Source organism: Hyperolius riggenbachi, chromosome 8 (assembly GCF_040937935.1).
Source record: "Hyperolius riggenbachi isolate aHypRig1 chromosome 8, aHypRig1.pri, whole genome shotgun sequence".
Lineage (NCBI taxonomy): Eukaryota > Metazoa > Chordata > Amphibia > Anura > Hyperoliidae > Hyperolius > Hyperolius riggenbachi.
The window spans coordinates 88,313,497-88,333,929 of NC_090653.1; the positions used below are offsets into that span (position 1 = coordinate 88,313,497).

General features: G+C 44.1%; 1 protein-coding gene across 3 annotated transcripts in view; it reads right to left on the minus strand.

The window, feature by feature from the left end:
• The window catches only part of PPP1R37 (protein phosphatase 1 regulatory subunit 37), a 93,936-nt gene that overhangs the window by 62,304 nt on the left and 11,199 nt on the right, over positions 1-20,433 (minus strand). The gene's annotated exons all lie outside the window — the stretch shown is intronic.

Sequence of the window (20,433 nt, forward strand, 5' to 3'; positions counted from 1 at the left end):
GGCCCAGCAATGTCGCCCAAGGGGATCAGGTACCAATCCCTGATGGGCGTTATTCATCACAGGTGTATACGCACCTAAAAAGCTCAATTCCAGAAAATGATTGTTTGTTTTTTCCTGATTAATATACAATCTGATCAAAATAATCAGAAGTGAATTCTTCTACAGACTGATCAAAAGCAATTGATAAACAGATGAGCTGGAAAATATTGATCAGTACGGAGTGTGTTGGGCCATGCACATTTGCAAACAGCCTGCTGATGTAACCGGAAGCCATGGAAACTTGCTCAGAACAAAGAATCGGTCAGAAGAGCCATTGCACAGGTGAGGCATTGTTTTGGTGTTTCTGACTGCCTGACAGGTTGTTGAGAGGGCCAGCTCATGTGTATGAGAACTAAGCATATGAGAAAATAAAGAGCTGCAGCATAAATGGCGTTTCTTTACTGTGATATCACCCAGCTGTTTGCTCAAGGAGGGATCACTGTATCATATGCAAACAATGATTTGCACAAGAGGATACTGTCAAACAGAGAGGGATGACTTCTTGCTCTGCAGCGTGCACTGTGAACACACCTGGCTAAACAAAGATGTCAAGATGTGAACAGAACAATCTGCTAAGCTGTTCTGGTCTCTAGACATCCCCAAACAACGTTACAGCTGGCAGTACTGTGGCCTGGAATCATCTTACTCTGAGCAACACTGGAAAGACAAACTGCGCTTTCAGGAATGTGACATCAAGCGGCTGTTGAAATAACACACATTACATACAGTGTTTGTTTTAAACAGGAAAATCTGGTGGTAAAAGTTGAAGCAGGTAAAAAAAAGGGCACCGCCATAGGTGGAGATGTTAAAAGCCGGGATTAGCAGAGGCGTCTGAGGTTTCAGCATCTATTTTTCATTTATAGTCACTTATAGCCGCTAGATATTGTTTACAGACACCATTTACCATTTACACCCGCTAATCGCAACTTTTACATAGCTGCCTGTGGCGGCAAAAATATGGGGGATTAGGGTCTTAAGCTTAAAGTGGACCTGAACACAGAACTTCCACTCTGCTCTAAAAGATAAGCAACAACATAACTTTTAAAGAAGAACATTTCTTTGTTACAGCTTACAGAACTCCTGCAATAAATCTGCAGTGTGTCTACTTCCTGTTTTTATGGAAGCAAAGGGTAAACATCCTGTGTTTACATATTAGCTGTGTCTGCCAAGGACTGCTGAATTTCTGTGCTGACACAGCTAAGAGATCAAATGAAACTTGTGATTACTTACAGATGAGGGGGAAGTTGACAGATTCTCCTCTCTAAAAAACACTTGTGTCCTGTGCAAGAGTTCAGGTCCACTGTAAGGTTAGGCACCACCTGGGGTAGGATTGAACTGGGGAGAAGGGGGGGAGGGGGGTTGGGTCTTATGATTAGGCATCAATAGAGGTTCTTTGTGAGAGTAGGGCTAGAATAGGTCATAGTAAAATATCTGTAAAGATTACTGATATATGTAGTATAATATCGGTAATCTTACCGATAGCCTCTCCAGCGCCCTTTTTACATGTCCGGACTAAAAGCAGTAATTGGGAATGTGTTGTAAACACCAGTGCTCACAAGTTTACATACCCTGGCAGAGTTTGAGACGTCTTAGCCGCTCTTAAGAAAATATAAGTGATCATACAGAAAACTTTCCTTTTAATTATGGAGTGAGCTCAGGTGAAGCATTCACATAATTGTGTGTGTCCTTTTTAAGCCACAATAGTTGAAATCCCCTAAATGGGCCTGATCAAACGTACATGCACCCTTGTATGATGCGGCTCATAATACACCTATGTTGACACACACAGGTTCAAATTAAGGATGAGTGTCTCCACCTGTAACTTGTTTTTGATTGTAATTAGTGGTTGTCTATAAACAGCCAATTTAACCACTTCGGGACCACAGTCTTTTCGCCCCTTAAGGACCAGAGCCTTTTTCTCCATTCAGACCACTGCAGCTTTCACGGTTTATTGCTCGGTCATACAACCTACCACCTAAATGAATTTTACCTCCTTTTCTTGTCACTAATACAGCTTTCTTTTGATGCTATTTGATTGCTGCTGCGAGTTTTACTTTTTATTATATTCATCAAAAAAGACATGAATTTTGTCAAAAAAATGACTTTTTTAACTTTCTGTGCTGACATTTTTCAAATAAAGTAAAATTTCCTATACATTTGAGCGCGAAAGTTATTCTGCTACATGTCTTTGATAAAAAAAAAAACATTCAGTGTATATTTATTGGATTGGGTAAAAGTTATAGCGTTTACAAACTATGGTGCCAAAAGTGAATTTTCCCATTTTCAAGCATCTCTGACTTTTCTGCGCACCTGTCATGTTTCATGAGGGGCTAAAATTCCAGGATAGTACAAATACCCCCCAAATGACCCCATTTTGGAAAGAAGACATCCCAAAGTATTCAGTGAGAGGCATGGTGAGTTCATAGAAGATTTTATTTTTTGTCACAAGTTAGCGGAAAATGACAGTTTGTGACAAAAAAAAAAAAAAAAAAAAGTTTCCATTTCTTCTAACTTGCGACAAAAAAAAATGAAATCTGCCACGGACTCACTATGCTCCTCTCTGAATACCTTGAAGTGTCTACTTTCCAGAATGGGGTCATTTGTGGGGTGTGTTTACTGTCCTGGCATTTGGGGGGTGCCTAATTGTAAGCACCCCTGTAAAGCCTAAAGATGCTCATTGGACTTTGGGCCCCTTAGCGCAGTTAGGCCGCAAAAAAGTGCCACACATGTGGTATTGCCGTACTCAGGAAAAGTAGTATAATGTGTTTTGGGGTGTATTTTTACACATACACATGCTGGGTGGGAGAAATATCTCTGTAAATGACAATTATTTGATTTTTTTTACACACAATTGTCTAGTAGTCTAGAAAACAAATGCCTCAAAATGACCTGTGAATAGGACGTTGGGCCCCTTAGCGCACCTAGGCTGCAAAAAAGTGTCACACATGTGGTATCGCCATACTCAGGAGAAGTAGTATAATGTGTTTTGTGGTGTATTTTTACACATACCCATGCTGGGTGGGAGAAATCTCTCTGTAAATGGACAATTGTGTGTAAAAAAAATCAAAAATGTGTCATTTACAGAGATATTTCTCCCACCCAGCATGGTTATATGTAAAAATACACCACAAAACACATTATACTACTTCTTCTGAGTACGGCGATACCACATGTGTGACACTTTTTTGCAGCCTAACTGTGCTAAGGGGCCCAAAGTCCAATGAGTACCTTTAGGATTTCACAGGTCATTTTGAGACATTTGGGTTCAAGACTACTCCTCACGGTTTAGGGCCCCTAAAATGCCAGGGCAGTATAGGAACCCCACAAGTGACCCCATTTTAGAAAGAAGACACCCCAAGGTATTCTTTTAGGTGTATGATGAGTTCATAGAAGATTTTATTTTTTGTCACAAGTTAGCGGAAATTGATAAGTGTCATTTTCCGCTAACTTGTGACAAAAAAAAAATCTTCTATGAACTCACCATACTCCTAACAGAATACCTTGGGGTGTCTTCTTTCTAAAATGGGGTCACTTGTGGGGTTCCTATACTGCCCTGGCATTTTAGGGGCCCTAAACCGTGAGGAGTAGTCTAGAATCCAAATGCCTCAAAATGACCTGTGAATAGGACGTTAGGCCCCTTAGCGCACCTAGGTTGCAAAAAAGTGTCACACATGTGGTATCGCCGTACTCAGAAGAAGTAGTATAATGTGTTTTGGGGTGTATTTTTATACATACCCATGCTGGGTGGGAGAAATCTCTCTGTAAATGGACAATTGTGTGTAAAAAAAATCAAATAATTGTCATTTACAGAGATATTTCTCCCACCCAGCATGGGTATGTGTAAAAATACACCCCAAAACACATTATACTACTTCTCCTGAGTACGGCGGTACCACATGTGTGGCACTTTTTTGCACCCTAAGTGCGCTAAGGGGCCCAAAGTCCAATGAGTACCTTTAGGATTTCACAGGTCATTTTGCCACATTTGGTTTCAAGACTACTCCTCACGGTTTAGGGCCCCTAAAATGCCAGGGCAGTATAGGAACCCCACAAGTGACCCCATTTTAGAAAGAAGACACCCCAAGGTATTCCGTTAGGGGTATGGTGAGTTCATAGAAGATTTTATTTTTTCTCACAAGTTAGTGAAAAATGACACTTTGTGAAAAAAACAATAACAATCCAATTTCCGCTAACTTTTGACAAAAAATAAAATATTCTATGAACTCATCATACACCTAACAGAATACCTTGGGGTGTCTTCTTTCTAAAATGGGGTCACTTGTGGGGTTCCTATACTGCCCTGGCATTTTACGGGCCCAAAACTGTGAGTAGTCTGGAAACCAAATTTCTCAAAATGACTGTTCAGGGGTATAAGCATCTGCAAATTTTGATGACAGGTGGTCTATGAGGGGGCAAATTTTGTGGAATCGGTCATAAGCAGGGTGGCCTCTTAGATGACAGGATGTATTGGGCCTGATCTGATGGATAGGAGTGCTAGGGGGGTGACAGGAGGTGATTGATGGGTGTCTCAGGGGGCGGTTAGAGGGGAAAATAGATGCAATCAATGCACTGGGGAGGTGATCGGAAGGGGGTCTGAGGGGGATCTGAGGGTTTGGCCGAGTGATCAGGAGCCCACACGGGGCAAATTAGGGCCTGATCTGATGGGTAGGTGTGCTAGGGGGTGACAGGAGGTGATTGATGGGTGTCTCAAGGTGTGATTAGAGGGGGGAAATAGATGCAAGCAATGCACTGGCGAGGTGATCAGGGCTGGGGTCTGAGGGCGTTCTGAGGTGTGGGCGGGTGATTGGGTGCCCGCAAGGGGCAGATTAGGGTCTAATCTGATGGGTAACAGTGACAGGTGGTGATAGGGGGTGATTGATGGGTAATTAGTGGGTGTTTAGAGGAGAGAATAGATGTAAACAATGGATTTGGGAGGTGATCTGATGTCGGATCTGCGGGCGATCTATTGGTGTGGGTGGGTGATCAGATTGCCCGCAAGGGGCAGGTTAGGGGCTGATTGATGGGTGGCAGTGACAGGGGGTGATTGATGGGTGGCAGTGACAGGGGGTGATTGATGGGTGATTGACAGGTAATCAGTGGGTTATTACAGGGGAGAACAGATGTAAATATTGCACGGGCGAATTGATAAGGGGGGGGTCTGAGGGCAATCTGAGCGTGTGGGCAGGTGATTGGGTGCCCGCAAGGGGCAGATTAGGGTCTAATCTGATGGGTAACAGTGACAGGTGGTGATAGGGGGTGATTGATGGGTAATTAGTGGGTGTTTAGAGGAGAGAATAGATGTAAACAATGGATTTGGGAGGTGATCTGATGTCGGATCTGCGGGCGATCTATTGGTGTGGGTGGGTGATCAGATTGCCCGCAAGGGGCAGGTTAGGGGCTGATTGATGGGTGGCAGTGACAGGGGGTGATTGATGGGTGGCAGTGACAGGGGGTGATTGATGGGTGATTGACAGGTAATCAGTGGGTTATTACAGGGGAGAACAGATGTAAATATTGCACGGGCGAATTGATAAGGGGGGGGTCTGAGGGCAATCTGAGCGTGTGGGCAGGTGATTGGGTGCCCGCAAGGGGCAGATTAGGGTCTAATCTGATGGGTAACAGTGACAGGTGGTGATAGGGGGTGATTGATGGGTAATTAGTGGGTGTTTAGAGGAGAGAATAGATGTAAACAATGGATTTGGGAGGTGATCTGATGTCGGATCTGCGGGCGATCTATTGGTGTGGGTGGGTGATCAGATTGCCCGCAAGGGGCAGGTTAGGGGCTGATTGATGGGTGGCAGTGACAGGGGGTGATTGATGGGTGGCAGTGACAGGGGGTGATTGATGGGTGATTGACAGGTAATCAGTGGGTTATTACAGGGGAGAACAGATGTAAATATTGCACGGGCGAATTGATAAGGGGGGGGTCTGAGGGCAATCTGAGCGTGTGGGCAGGTGATTGGGTGCCCGCAAGGGGCAGATTAGGGTCTAATCTGATGGGTAACAGTGACAGGTGGTGATAGGGGGTGATTGATGGGTAATTAGTGGGTGTTTAGAGGAGAGAATAGATGTAAACAATGGATTTGGGAGGTGATCTGATGTCGGATCTGCGGGCGATCTATTGGTGTGGGGGGGTGATCAGATTGCCCGCAAGGGGCAGATCAGGGGCTGATTGATGGGTGGCAGTGACAGGGGGTGATTGACGGGTGATTGACAGGTGATTGACAGGTGATTGACAGGTGATCAGGGGGGATAGATGCATACAGTACACGGGGGGGGGGGGGGGGGTCTGGGGAGAATCTGAGGGGTGGGGGGGTGATCAGGAGGGAGTAGGGGGCAGATTAGGGACTTAAAAAAAAAATAGCGTTGACAGATAGTGACAGGGAGTGATTGATGGGTGATTAGGAGGGTGACTGGGTGCAAACAGTGGTCTGGGGGGTGGGCAGGGGGGGGTCTGAGGGGTGCTGTGGGCGATCAGGGGGCAGGGGGGGGGGAAATCAGTGTGCTTGGGTGCAGACTAGGGTGGCTGCAGCCTGCCCTGGTGGTCCCTCGGACACTGGGACCACCAGGGCAGGAGGCAGCCAGTATAATAGGCTTTGTATACATTACAAAGCCTATTATACACTGTTGCAGCGGCGATCCGGATGCCAGTAACCCGCCGGCGCTTCCGAACGGCCGGCGGGTTACGGCGAACGGGGGGCGGAGCCAGTCCCCGGCGGCTGATCGCGTCACGAATGACGCGATCGCCGCATACCCACTCCCGCAGCCGCCCCCGCCGATGGGCGTATTGCGGTCGTTTGGGCCCAGACTTTGCCGCCGCCCATCGGCTGGGGGCGGTCGTTATGTGGTTAAATTCATCCAGAGCTGCATTGACTTTGCTGAAGACAGAACCATGGGGAAAGCAAAACCCACTGTAAGGGCCTCTAAGTAATGTCAGCCTAGACTGATACTGTATGTTCTGCAGCCTTCTCCCCCAGAGCACTATGGGAGATTATGTAGTGCTCCTGCTCACTTCACAGAGCAACAATACTGGCATCTCTGATACATTTCACAATATAAATGGGAGGGGGGGGGGGGGGGAGCAAAAATTTACAATGGGCAAACATTGGAGTAATTCATTTATAAATACTGTGAAAATAAGCAATTTCATTCATTAAAGATAATGTAAACCTTATAGAGAACCCAAGGCGGATTTTCTAAATCTTAATAGGACACAGAGGAATGTTCTCTGCCCATTGACATGCCTCTGTGTCCTTCTGGTGCCACTGCCAGTCCCCCCGGGCTCTGCTGTCTCCCCTGAAAAATACAGACAGGCTGGCGACAATCTGTCGCTAGCCTTCTGTTTACCTACAGCTTGTCAATCATTGCATTGCCCCCCCCCTCCTCATTACATGGACCCCCCCACCGCCACTCCCCACCTCCGCTACTCCCCACCTCCGCTAGTTTCCTCCAATCGGAAGCTATGCTGCGACCTGGAAGTACCCATGTTCCTCCTCTATAGTACTGCCTAGTATATCTAATTTGAGTTCCCACAATTATAGTGCTCCCCTGTAATAGGGCTCTTTATTATACTGCCTCACTAACATGCTGTTTTTCAGTACGATGCTCCTTATTCTATTGCGTGGTGTAGTGGTTAGCGCTCATGCCATGCAGCGCTGGGTTCCTGATTCGAATCTCACCTAGGGTTCCATCAGCAGAGTTTGTATTTTTCTCCCTGCATCTCCAGTTTCCTTTGGCATCCCTTAAACATACAGATAAGTTAACTGGTCTCCCCCTCAATTGGCCCTAGACTACGATGCATACACTACACGATACATATACAGTATATGACTATGGTGGGGATTAGAATGTAAGCCTCTTTAAGGGAAAATTAAAGAGGATCTAAACTCTGCCACAAGAGAAAAGGAAAACAGAGAGAAACCCACCTAGTTTGTGTTAAGAAATAACAGGCTCTCTAAAGGTAGCCATACATCTAGCGATTCTGATTCAATCAACAAAGCGATCAACTTTATTAAGAAATCGACTTCTCGATCCACTAGTAACCCACGCACTATAAACGATATCCTATGCAATTCACCTTCACATTCGATTTCACCGATATTGTGGTCTCCATGCTCTGAATGCAAAAATCGATTCAGAGTCGATCGAATGACATGTGAACAGTAGCCGATTCCTGTGCGATTGACCGATATCTTGCATCCTGCTCGATCAACTAAGCTGGTCAATTCGACATGAAATCAGCCACATTTCATTGATTGGGAATTCTGCAACACGCTGGATTCTCTTTGGATTCTATAAAATGATTGAAACAAATGGTCGATCATACAGCCAAATCGCTAGATGTCTGGCTACTTTAATTCTCCCTTATCTGCTAGTAATAAATCACTGTTATTTGATCTGTCAGTTGTCTGATCTGTGCCACAGATGTGCCATTCAGAAGTAAACCCTGTATGTGCTTCCATGAAACCAGGAAGTAACTAAAACTGCAGCATCTGAGGAGATCTGTTAGCTGTACCAAAAAGATGTTTTTCTGGAAAGTTTTTTTATGCTGTTGCTTATCTTTTACAGCAGAGAAATCATGGGGTTAGGTCCGCTGTGACAAGGCAATAACCTCTGTACAGTGCTGCAGAAGATATACATATATAAATACTAAATCTATATTGACCCATAATTTAGCCCATCTTTTTATAGAGAAGAGGAGCTATTTTTTTCACCCCACCAAGCGAGGCCACTCGGAGGGAAAAATGCCAAGGAACCCTGATTGGGAAAGCTTGCTACAGATGATGCACCCTCACCAGTTGATTTTATTTTTTTTACCTCACAAGAGGTAAGAGACAACATTTGCATAACAGGTTTGAAGGGGGTGTTACAGCACTTCTACACTGCACAGTTGCATAGTCTTCAGGTTGTACGTTTCAGAACTGCAGCCCAACAACTGAGCTTTGACCTTCTCGTATCTTGTCCTATTATTTGTGCATTGTTCATTCAGGCTAAAAATTCCAGGTGAGTTGTTCAGTAAAGAAAATTGATCACAATGAATTCATCTACATCATGATAAAAGGTTGCTCTCGGTGAGAGAACAACAAGTCTGGTTAATGAATAACTCATAAGTGCTCAGTTTGATTTATAATTAATCAACCCAGAAAAGGGTCAGATCTGGTTTCACATCAAGGTAATACTATAGGACCAGAACTATCCAGCTTCACGGCTATGTTTACTCGCTGCCACTTGCATGGCCACGTGAGCAGCATTTGGATTCTCAAGAGCAACAGTTGTATAGAAGTTAGTCCCAGTGTACACCAAAACCGCTAGCAGATCCGCAATATGCTAGAGGTTTTGGAAGCTGATTTCAGAGCGATTCTAGGTATGTTTAGAGAGGTTTTCTAAACATACCTAGCGGTTTTGGGTACGTTTTTGTGTAGCAGATTACACATATTGTTACAGTAAAAGCTGTTACTGAACAGCTACTGTAACAAAAATGCCTGGCAAACCGCTCTGAAGTAGCGTTTTTTAGAGCGGTTTGCGTTTTTCCTATACTTTACATTGAGGACGAAACGCTTCCGAAATCAGCAAATGCGCAGCAGGAGGCGCGTTTGCGGCTTGGCAAAAACCTCAAACCGCCGGTGTGCACCATCCCATTGCAATACATTAGACAAGCGTTTTTCCAGGCGGATGCGGGCCGACGGATCGCTCCAAAAACCGCTCGGTGTGCACTAGGCCTAAGTCCTGATACAGATAGGCAGATCGCGCATGCAATCTAGAGAACACCTGGTCTTTTCAAATGCTGTCCCAATAAGTAAAGTTTGAGATGGGAATGTCACATCAATGTACACAGGTATGATGGCTCTTCCATACAATCTTGAGGCTTTCAAATGAAAGATCACTACAGTATAATTTCATTATAATAAACATTCGGGTATAGTAAACTAAGTGTCCGGGTCCTGGCCAAGCCCCATTACAAGTGTCTGGTATAGTAAACCTGGATATACAGTAATAAACCGTCTGTTATAGTAAACATGCTTTTTGGCCCCTACGTGACACTGACTCAGGATATAATAAACAGTGGGCGGCACATGTGTCATATGTCAGTGTGAAACCCATGGTCTGCTGCACTATTTAGACTGATGCTGCAAGTCCCGCCCCCAGAGACATCGGAGTCACTCACAGGAAGCGAGTGGCTTTTTAAGGAGCCCTGGATACTGTACCAGCAATTTGTCCAGCCTGCTATGCACCCCAGGTATACCTAACCTTGTAGTCCACCAAAGGTGCAAGTGCTTGTACTGTACCTCCAATGGGAGGACAGCATTGCTCCTTTGCACCAGAGACTGTACCAAGGCATGCTGAGCCATTTCTGATCTAGTACATTTCTGACATAGTAAACCACTTTTCCTGGTCCCTTGGAGTTTACTATAACAAGATTATACAGTACATACTTCTTGAGGCTTTCAAATGAAAGAACACTATATAAATTAGGCACGCATGCTTACTGTCTTAAAAGGAATCAGAGATGTGAGACCTATGGAAGCTGCCATATTTACTTTTAAACTATACCAATTGCCTGGCTGCCCTGAAGATCTTCCTGGTCAGTAGGGTCTTAGGGCCTTTTTCCACTAGCCTGCGATTTGATTCTGATCGCAAATCGCAAGGTACATTAGGGCCCTTTTCCACTAGAGCGATTGTGATTGCTGAATCGCAAATCGCTAGTGATTTTTAAATCGCTAGAGTTGTTACTTTATCATAGAAATCACGAGAAGTATTTTCCACTACAGTGATTCGATTTGGAAATCGGTAATCGCAATTCGCAATCGCTTGCTAGAGCGATTTTTACAATGATAATGCAATGCAAATGAAAATCACAAATCGCAATCGCATAACAAAATTAATGAAAAATCGCAATTGCTGGCGTTTGTGATTTGTGATTGCGATTGCTAGTGGAAAAGGGCCCTTAAACTAATGGAAACTGCAGCAGTAATTTCCATAAGGGCCCTTTTCCACTAGCAGTCGCTAGCGTTCACGCTGAACGCTAGCGACTGCTGAATCGCAAAAGGTAAAAAATTACCGTCGATTTCCCGACGTTTGCGGCCGCGATTTTGCTATGCTATGCACTGCATAGCAAAATCGCGGCAAATATCGCTCAGCACCACGGTCGCGCTTCAGGCAAAAACGAATCGCGGTAGTGGAAATACCCTACCGCGATTCCTATGTTATTTAGCAAACCCTAGCGAGTGGAAAAGGGCCCTTAGTGCGATCCGATTGCGATGCGATTCTGGTCAAATCGCAATCGTCGTTCTGCCGCGTTTTGTATGCGATTGAGCTGTACTATAATGAGTATAGTAGCTCAATCGCAATCGCATGGTGGAAATTGAAACGCGATCGCGATCGCAATCGCGATCGCATTTCATAGTGGAAAAGAGCCCTAAATCACACCCCTGAAACAAGCATGGAGCTGATCTTGTCAGACATCTGCTATGCATGCTTGTTCAGGGTCTTTGACTAAAGTATTAGAGACAGAGAGTCAGCAGGACAGCCAGGCAATCTGCATTATTTAAAAGGAAATAAACATTTCAGCCTCTTTATCCCTCACCTCAGGTTCCCTTTAAAGCAAACCTATAAGTCGCTGGATCCTCCATAGGATTCCCACATCCTCCTCCAGACCACCGCTGGATGCCAGGAGCCCCCTGGAAATTTGCAGCTCTTCTCCCATATGTGAATGAGCGGGACGCCTTAGCATGGAGCCACCTGAGTACTTCCTTTTTCCTCTTGTTAAAGAGGTTCCGTGGAGTCCCAGCTCTGGATCAGGACAGGGAAGCCTCTGGATTATTCAGTGGCTTTCCTCTACCGGGGTAAGCAACCATTTAGAGCACTTTATTTCACTTCAGGTTTTCTTGAATCCCTCCGGCGACAGTTTGAGGCTGAGTGCTGTACAGAGGAGATGCTAGCCTTAAGGCTAGTGGCGCATTCTGTTTCTATGGAGGAGGGACAACAGCGAGGTGCCAGGTGGAGAGGTGGAGGAAAACAATGTGCTGCTTAGTTGAGATGAACTAGCACTCCAGATCTCTTGGCAGCACACCAGGGCTGCCACACACAAGCAAGATTCTTGGCAGAAATGAGCCCAACCAGCTGCCTCAGCCAAGAACTCTCGGTGTACGAGGCTTTAGATCGGTCATACACACGCAGAGTAGATTTTTACGGTCAACTGTTAATCTCACCAGTATGTTGCCCAATATCTAATCTAATGCTGGGAATACACGGCTCGATACGGAGCCATTTAGATGGCTCGATAGATCATTTCCGACATGTCCGATCTCCGGCCTGATCGTTTCCGCACTCGATTCTGCATGGAGGACAATGGGAAAAGATAAGAGGATCGAGCGGAAGATAAGAGAATCGCCTGCTGAATCGAGAGCAGAAAACGATCAGGCGCGGAGTCGAGGGGCAAAATCGAGCTCTGTAGGCCCAGCATAAAAGGTGCCCATACACTTACTCCATTTCCCTCCGACAGACAGCAGATTCCATCACTGTGGTTGAATCTGCTGTGAAAAATCAATACACAAACGCTGACCGATCGTCTGATTTCCGTCCGAAATCGATTCCGGTCTGTCCGTGCTGAAAACTTCGCTTGATCGCCGGCGGGTCGGGGGTGCGTCGATAGCAGCATTCGAATGTCCGACGACCGACGCTAGCAGCAATACATTTCCTGTTCCTCCGGCACGTGTTCCCGCAGACCCTTCTCCGCGCTGCGCTCCGGCTGGCTTCACTTACTGTCGGGGGGAGTTTAAACAGTACAGCCCCCTCTACTGTTTAAACTTCCCCCAACAGGAAGTAAAGTGAAGCTGGAGCCCAGAGCGGAGAAGAGACAGCAGAGACCAGGGGACTTGCGCCGGCCGGATCAGGTAATGTATGCAAGGGACGGCAGCGGCAGCTCCACAGATCGTAAGTAGATTTCATGGTGATCGAGTGTTAAAGTGAACCGAGCATCATTTTTAACACCCAGGGCAGCTCTATAGCAAATTAAAAATGCATTCTAAAAATGTGGTTTATTATTAAAAAAAAAAAAAAACTTTCACTTTACCTCATTTTTTTTACATCTAAGGGTTAAAATAGCCACTTTGTCCATCTGTAAAGGACCTGCAGTCCATGGGCAGATGGTGGAACACAGATAAGAAATCACCTCAGACTTAATTGACCACAAACAAACTCCCATTGTACTTCAAACAGAAAACATCAGTTACAGTTGAAGAATTTCACACCTAGCCTGGACAATGCTAGTTGTAAAATAGCAGGGGTTGAGCTTCTGAACAATGGCAGCCCTTGCAGCCATTTGAAGCCAGGAGCTGCTTGGATCCCTTTAAGCGTATACTGTCCGCGCGGAGTGTGTTTTTTGCCTATATAGATTTCATAGTGAAATCGATTCAAAATATGTTTGCAGTGTAGGCAGCCAATAGATCCCTCTTTGATCACAAAGCGATCTATCTGCTGGTTGATCTGGTGGCAATCGACCAGTGTATGGCTGCCTTTAGACCTTTATATTGGTCTTTTCCAATTTAACCTGATCATTGATTAGTTAAGAAGTGAACACTGATCTGTGTGCACTAGGTTTCATGCTAAAAATGTACACAAAATAATACAGCTAGAAAAATACCTAAAAAAAGAAAAACTCAAAACAAAAGAAAACACATTGAAAGACAAAAAAAAAAAAAAAAAAAAAAAAAAACATTAAAAGCTTAAGATTCCCATTCCATCATGTGACTAATCGACCATTCTGAACGATGTCTCAGTAGATCATTGTATACATGAAGAAGCCTTATGGACCTACACACAGTGCAATGATGCTTTTGTCTGACCTCTTGTTTCCAACTGATCATACTAAAGTCTATTGCACTCCTGGATTGAACTGTAATCATTTACAACATGTTGTGTGCACAAGTGATCAATATATACCAGCATGGCTGATCACTCACTCAAAATCCGATTGGAGACCCAAATATCAGCAGTTTTAGATTAATCTGCAGCAGAATTTACTTTAGATTCAGAATCAATCGGATGCAAATATGCGTACTAAGTCTTAAATAAAATATCACCGTGAATGGAGGCGACAATCAAAAATGAAATTGGCTCAGAATCCATACCGCAAAATAGTTGCAAATGTCATCCCTGCATTCTTTGCTTTCAACTGGCTATCTATGCAGTTAAACAGAAGCAATTAATATCCTAATCTGAACAGCTGAGAATCTCAGCCACAGGAAATGAAAGCTACTGTGCTCTGTGCTTCCAAGTACTACTACAGTATAACTATGAAGCTCAAATTGCTAAATGTCGGATTTTGCAATATGCATTTAGTGAACTACTGTAAACCTGAAAAAACTGCAGACATTAACCGTTCAATCTTCTATTTACAATTTGTATTGTTTTATCTGTAATCCAAAGAAAATATTTTTATTTTTCTTATAGGGGACCTGAAGTTGAAACAATGCAAATTTCCTGTCTGTCCTGCTAATCCTCTGCCTCTAATACTTTCAGCCATAAGTCCCTGAACAAGCAACTTCATGACAAATTTCTGACAAGATTAGCTGCATGTTTCAGGTGTGCTATTCAGACACTACTGAAGCCAAAAAGATCAGCAGGATGCCAGGCAACTAGTACTGCTTAAAAAGAAAGAAATATGGCAGCCACCATAACCTTCTCATTTTAAAGGACCTCTGTCGCGAAAATCTTAAAATATAAAATATATGGTTAACTTATACAGTTAAAGCGGACCCAAACCAAAAATTTTTTTAATTCAAAATATTTAGTTGCACCACTCTGACACATACAAAGATAACTAAACACTCCTTCAAGCCTATGAGCATTTTTAGTGCATGCTTTTCACCCTTCTCTTTTCATAACTAGGGTTATACAGGTGGCAGCCATTAGCAATTCCTCCTTTGCCGGACACTTCCTACTCCACCAGTCTGCCGGATTCTGTCCCAGCAATGAAGGGAGGGGTTCGGCCAATAAATGTAAAATATTTTATATTTGTCATAATGCAGCTGTAAATAGGCTGCTATTTATTATTATAAGTTAGAAAATAGATTTTATTTCTGAAGTCCTGTTTTTTTTTTTAATTTGGGTACACTTTAAAAAGTATGTTTCTTCTAGAGTAAAATAAGCCATAACTTACTTTTCTCCTATGTTGCTGTCACTTACAGTTGATAGTAGAAATCTGACAGAACAGACAGGTTTTGGACTAGCCCATCTTCTCATGGGTGGTTCACAGGGATTTCTTTATTTTCAAAATGCACTTAGTGAATGGCAGTTGTTCCGTCCAACTGCCAAGAAAGTGTACTGTGAGCAGGGAGGCTGGTCAGCATCTTTGTATAAATCTTTTTCAGGGAGTGTCTTTATAAAGAATAAAGATCATGCTGAGAATCCCCTAGGTAATGTCAGATTTCTACTACTTACTGTAAATGCCAGCAGCATAGGAGAGAAGTAATTTATGGCTCATTTTACTCAGGAAGAAACATCCTTTTTTCGTGACAGTTCCTCTGTCTAACATTTTAAACCAGGTGGTTTTACACCATTAGGGCTGTTTTTCACGCAATCGCACATTTTCCATCACAGCAATTGCACTACAGTTCGACAAGTGTATGGGTGGAATTGCAGAGCGTTTGCAATTTGTGGCAGGAGAAAAAAAAAAAAAGGAAATATTAATTGCGGAACAATGGAAAAAAAATTGTATTGCCGTGTGATTGCTATGCGATTCTGCTGTGCTCATTTACTTTGTATGAGAGGCCAATTGCATGAAAAATGCCGCACGCATGAGGATTGTGATCAGGGAAAAAAATCTTGTTGCAAATGCAGCACTAATGCATCAGTTCAGAGTGTACCTAGCATTTTGCGATCGAAAAACGCACTTAGTGGAAGACGGCCCTTAATGTATATGTGCAATGGGCATTATTAGTTATATTTGCACTTTTTTGTCATTTTTTTGGGTGCCCAAACGCAGCCTGCTGTGCTTACTGTTATGCCCTCAAACATGACCTCCTTAGATGCTTCTTGTGTATTATCGCACAGTGTTTAAACCAGGGGTGTCAAACTCAAATGCAAAGTGGGCCGAAATTGTACACTGGGCCATAGTCGCGGGCCAACCTCAATGTCTACTGGCCACATTCCTCTCTTATAAAGTTCCCAGATGTCTAACGGCTCCCCCTCCAACCCCTATGCAGTTCCCTGGTGTCTAGTGACTCTCCTCCCTCCCCTATACTGTTCCCTGGTGTCTAGTGCTACACCCTACTTTATACAGTTTCCAGATGTCTAGAGTCCCCCACCATCCCCTATACAGTTCACTGGTGTCTAGTGCTTTCCACCTACCTACCTCCCTCGTATGGCTTCCCTGGTGGTCTAGGGTTTCACCTCCAATATAGCTTCCCTGGTAACCACACATAATGCAAAGTGAGGGCCAAATGTAACGGCTCTGAGGGCCAGATTTGGCCCGCGAGCCGGAGTTTGACATGTATGATTTAAACCAAGGAATAACAAATTATTAGCTAACCAGGGTCTAGCTCTGTTGCCAACAGTTAGGTTGCATTCACAGTGCATTTCCTGTAACAGCAGAAATGCAAGGAATTGGAAAAGTGGCACCGCATATTATCCACGCATTGCATTCAGTGAAACATACAGTCAATGGGAAGCATGCTTCACTATACTGTAAATGCCCACATTTCGAGGTAAACACACTTCATGTACCGCGTTAAGATGCTGCGCACCATTGTACTCCAATGCACCCGCTGCACTGTGACCGTTGTATAGGTGGTGCGTTGCAGTGCAGCAAGGCGCATTACGAAGCGGACATGCTGCGCCGCAACAGACCACTGTGAATGTAGCCTTACAGAGAAAAATGTAAAACATTACTTGCCAGTTCATTTTTTTATACAGTCATGGCAACTTGACTGCTGGATTGATCGTTTTCGGATTTAAATGCATGGAGACTTTGGCATCAATTCACTAAGCTGATCTCCTGTTTTTAATAACGTTTCTATAGTTATCACCATGGTGATAAGGAATGTAGTATTCAGGAAACATTTTACCTCAGGCAAGCCTAAAGTTAACTTTTCTGTCTTTAAGTTAACTCTTCAATCCTTAAAGAGACTCCGTAACAAAAATTACATCCTGTTTTTTATCATCCTACAAGTTCCAAAAGCTATTCTAATGTGTTCTGGCTTGCTGCAGCACGTTCTACTATCACCATCTCTGTAATAAATCAACTTATCTCTCTCTTGTCAGACTTGTCAGGCCTGTGTCTGGAAGGCTGCCAAGTTCTTCAGTGTTGTGGTTCTGTGATGCATCTCCCCCCTCCTGGCCCCTCTATGCACACTGCCTGTGTATAATGATCTCTTGAGATACAAAAGGAAGGATGTATACAGCCTGCTTGTGTATGAATGTATTTTCTATGTGTGGACATACTGTACATCAACCTACTTCCTGTTTTGGTGGCCATTTTGTTTGTTTATAAACAAACTTTTTAAAACGGTTTTTAACCACTTTTAATGCGGCGAGGAGCGGCGAAATTGTGACAGAGGGTAATAGGAGATGTCCCCTAACGCACTGGTATGTTTACTTTTCTGCGATTTTAACAATACAGATTCTCTTTAAAATAACTCCAGAATTCTAGACAGGTTGTTAATTAACTGCGTGTGAAAATAACTACACAGAGGAGGTAACTTAAGGAATGAAGAGATAAGATAACTCTCTCACTGTGTAGAGGTAAGTTTTCGCTTGCCTTATCTCCAGCATGATCTTAGTGAATTGAGGCCATATGTTTAAAGGGAACCTGAGGTGAGTGGGATATGGAGGCTAACATATTTGTTTCCTTTTAAATAGTGCACAACGCCTAGCTGTCCTACTGATCCTCTGCCTGTAAAGCCATAGACCCTGAACAAGCATGCAGGTCAGATGTCTATAACAAATCTGACAAGTTTAGCCGCATGCTTGTTTCAGGTGTGTGATTTACATTCTACTGACCAGAAAGATCAGCAGCATTGCCAGAAAATTGGTATTGTTTAAAAGGTAATAAAAATGGCAGCTTCAATAGATCTCACACCTCAGGTCCCTTTTAAATTAGGCCTAAAAGTGTTCCAGTGGTCCCTCAGGCAGCGTTATACTATGAGCAATAGGAAGGCCTATGTCAAGAGGAAAAAAGATCCTGTGGCAGTGACCTTGGATCAACCCGAGTGTCCTCCAAACACAGCTCTTACAACAACAGGCTGAGGCATACTCCTTCCAATCACTGGTTCTCATGCAGAGTTTGTTTACAGCTTACTCTTCCTAGAAAGAGCTTCCTCCAGTTATATATACCCTGCCCAAACCTCCCTCTGTCACCAGGAAAGGTGGCAGCAACAGCCTGGGAAGTACTAAGTGGCTACAATATATCTACAGGCCACAAGAGTACTCTATAGGTAATCAGAATTGCCAATGTACTTTCACACCCAACAGCAAAGACAGACAATACATTTAATCTACTGATTTCTTATGTTATTCAAATTAAGTAAAGCTCATGGTGAACCTGAACTCCTAGGAGTTCCTGTAAGAAGGCAACCTTTTGTTTTGCATAACATTTTAGTACGAGGGCTTTTTGGACCATTGTAGCCCCTGTCCTCTCCTAGGAGTTCTGGTTCACCATGAGCTTGCTGGGTACTGTGATTCTGGGTGTTTCTAGTCCTACCCCAAAGAGTCACATTAACCTATGCCAGGCACTGATGAGGATCAACCAATCCAAAACAGTCTGTATGTAAGTTGGATTATTGAGGCTCTGTACAATTAACAAGCTGACATTGCATTCCAGCGGTTCTGGAGGTGTGGTTAGCTTACATGCACAACAAAGGATAATTTGCATGTTCAGCAGTGATGCATCGTGGGAGACATCATATGCTCACTCTGACCTGAATAATCTCAAATACCTTCTGCTTTAAAGGAGGCAACCACAGACTTGCAAATACAACTGTAGAGACATTTGTTGACTTCAGAAGTCTACAGTTAACAGGACACATCATGTTGTGTGTCACTTCTGCTTCCTGTTTTATCTCACACAATTTCTTCTTATAGTTCCTGAAAGTTTTCATGGAAAAAACACAAGTCAGCAGTGTCAGCTGGAGGTCAGAGATAGAGTTCTCAGCTGTCAAGAGTCTTCGCTGCCAGCAACAAACCTCAAAACGCTGCTACACTTTTTGAAAATTTTGAAAATCACCTGCACTTCAAAAAAGGCCGAAAACGCCCCTAGTTTGAACGAGCCCTTAAAGTGTACCTGAGCTAAAGCTGGTGTACAAAAAGAGATAGTTACCTAAAAAGAGAGGGAAGCCACAGGATCCTATTGAGGCTTCCCTCTGCGTTCTGCAGTCTCCCCTCGCCTTCTGCGGACCCCCACACAATAGCAGAAAACGGATAGTCGGCATTCTTATCGGAGCTGTTCATCTCCTCTGGCATCAGCACAACTGTGCAGTAGCAGTGTGAACACAGTAACGCTTGCGCAGTAAGCTGGAGCCAATCCGTGTACTGTGCATGCATGGCCACGCTTGTCACAGAAGAGAGGTGCGGCCCTGATATGCAGGGGGGTCTGCGATCGCCAGTGGGAGGAGCGAAGACACTAATGGAAGCCTCAATGGCATCCTGAAGCTTCCCTCTCTTTAAAGGGAACATGAGGTGAGATTGGTATGGAGGCTGCCATATTTTATTTCCTTGTAAGCAATTCCAGTTGCTTGGCAGTCCTGTTGATCTTTAGGCATACGTAGTGCCTGAGTCAAAACCCTGGAATAAGCATATGGCCAATCCAGTAAAGTCAGTACTTTATTTGCATATGCTTGTTCTGGGTCTATGGCTAAAAGTATTAGAGACACATGATCAGGAGGACCGCCAGGCAACTGGTATTGTTTAAAAATAAATATGGCAGCCGCCATATAACTCTCAGGTCTGAAACCCACTAGGAGCACTTTTCTAAACGCTTTGTGATTTGAAAAGCTCATGCTATTGTAATTCTATGGGTGTGATCCCATCCCACTTAAGCGATGCAATTTTATAAAAATCCCCCATAGCATTGCATTAGCAAGAGCTTTTTCAAATCACTAGCGCTTAGAAAAGGCTGCTAGTGGGTTCGATTCAGAGAGGAATCGATGCCTACTAGGATTCCCCTGCCGCGATGAACGACTTCGGGGGGCTTCCCATAGGAGAGAGCGAGAGAGGCGGGGGGGGGGGGGGAGAAGGAGAGAGAGATGCAGAGAAAAAGCCGGCGGCTTGAATTGTTACATTGCCGCCGGCTGAATTGCATTAAATGAACTAAGTTGTTCTACGTTTGGCCGCTGCGCTGCGGCCAGAAGATACATTAATGTCAGAGGAATCATTCCATTTCCCACATTGGCCGCAGCG